Source organism: Epinephelus moara, chromosome 22 (genome assembly GCF_006386435.1).
Source record: "Epinephelus moara isolate mb chromosome 22, YSFRI_EMoa_1.0, whole genome shotgun sequence".
NCBI classification, from domain to species: Eukaryota; Metazoa; Chordata; class Actinopteri; order Perciformes; family Serranidae; genus Epinephelus; species Epinephelus moara.
Genome location: NC_065527.1, coordinates 32,802,967 through 32,804,956, shown reverse-complemented (window position 1 = coordinate 32,804,956; position 1,990 = coordinate 32,802,967). Strand labels below are relative to the sequence as shown.

The 1,990-nt window shown below is 36.5% G+C and overlaps 1 protein-coding gene across 1 annotated transcript in view; it reads left to right on the top strand.

The window, feature by feature from the left end:
- Window positions 1-230: 230 nt before the first annotated feature.
- Window positions 231-1,990, top strand: part of LOC126383463 (phosphatidylinositol 4-kinase beta-like) — a 53,233-nt gene continuing 51,473 nt past the window's right edge. Inside the window, exon 1 of the mRNA XM_050033969.1 lies at window positions 231-598. The gene's annotated coding sequence lies outside the window, so the exon portion shown is untranslated. The remainder of the gene's footprint in view (window positions 599-1,990) is intronic.

Here is a 1,990-nt window from a genome sequence, read left to right as displayed (position 1 = left end):
AGGTTTTGCAAAGGTCCAGTTGGTCTGGCCACGGGTTTTAAGTGCTTCCTTGATGTGTTTCTGTTTTTTAATGTGTTTGTGTACTTGCAGATCTGTTTCATGTTTTTCCAAGTTTACTCATCTTTTTTTGGTAATTGTGGAAGGTGTGTCATATTTACAGATTACACATTTACACACAGGTTGTTGATTTCTTCACAAAAATAATACTGAGACAAACTTATTTTCATACGTATGTACAGTACTTATCATCATTTGCACTGTCCCTTCCATATGGTCCCTTCCCGCAAATAAACTTTTATTGTGAAAGTATTAACCGGATGTGTCGTTACTTAGAACTGCGTCTGTCTTTACGGATGTTGCGTCACTGCTGCTTTAAAGCAAGCAGAGTCGAGCGGATCCGTACAGAGCCAGGCTATAAATCCCCGATCAGATGGACCTCTACAGAATCTGAAAACCCGGACTAAAACTCGGACTAAAGACCCGAACTAAACCCTGGATCAAAGACCTCGATTCAACCCGGAAACTCCCGGAACGGAAACCGGATCAAAGCCCGAGTCTCGGCACATTTAGACTGGAGTGAAGACGCCTCAGTGCTCGGGTAGGTCTCATCCTCTGCAGCTGCGTTTTATTTTTGGTGTTACTTTTCTTCCTCTCGATGTTTCGGTTCGTTTCGACCCGGCCGTTAACCGCCGGCATTGTCCGTGTGTCCCGGTGTTCAGTCCCCGGGCTGCGGGCCCTCTGTAGCCCGGCTCTCCTCCGTCTTCCTCTAGCTTGTTTTCATCAGGAGGGAGCGGCTCTGCTCCTCCTCCTCTTCCATCTGCTGCTCCTCCTGCTGCTGCTGCCTGCGAATATACTCTTAAATATGTCTGTAATACCCACTGATACTGAGAGTTCAGCCCCTTATCTGTTGGAGTATTTCTGTACTATTACCACAGTATTAAGATCTGGATTTTAAACTACTTCACGTGCAGTATTTTTCGTGTATTTGTGGTATTTTAACTCCTGTTTTGTATCCTTATGTTTTCTAGATATTAATATAAATATAAAAGACTGCCACTGCAGTCCTGAATAATACTCTCATAATACTCCTCGTTATTTTCATTTTATTGGATTCTGCCTTTTTATTCTGCTGTTGTAAAGCACCTTGTAACTTTGTTTGGAAAGGTGCTTTACAAATAAAGCTTATTATTATTATTATTATTATTACCATTATTATTATTATTATTATTATTATACTTCTATAGTGTCTGTACAGTACTCCTTTAAAACCTGTACAAGAATCCTATAATATTCTACAATACTTAAATAATGCTTGGACAATAATCCTATCATAGTAGTATAATGCCCCCACAATGCTAGAATAATACTAGTACAATACTCATGTAATACTTGTATTATATACCTGTAATACTTATATAAAATTCCTTTAATACCATACAATACTCATATAATATAATATTATTCTCCTGATCACCCTTTTATAATTGTGTCATGCTCCTGTAATCAAATACTCGTGTAATACTTGTGCAATTTTCCTATAATACTTGTACAATAGCCTACTCCTACAATACTGACATGATATTCCCATAATACCTGTACAGTACTCTTATAAAACCTGCACAATACTCCAGCAATACTCATACAATACTCCAGCAATACTTGCACAATACTTCTATAATACTTGTACGATACTCCTATAATACTTGTACAATACTCAAGTAATACTCGTACAGTACTTGCTAAGTACTCCTGTAATACTCATACAATACTCCAGTAATACTTGTACAATGTCCCTATGATATGATATATGTATATATACATATATATATATATATATATATATATATATATATATATATATATATATATATATATATGTATATATACATATATCATATCATAGGGACATTGTACAAGTATTACTGGAGTATTGTATGAGTATTACAGGAGTACTTAGCAAGTACTGTACGAGTATTACTTGAGTATTGTA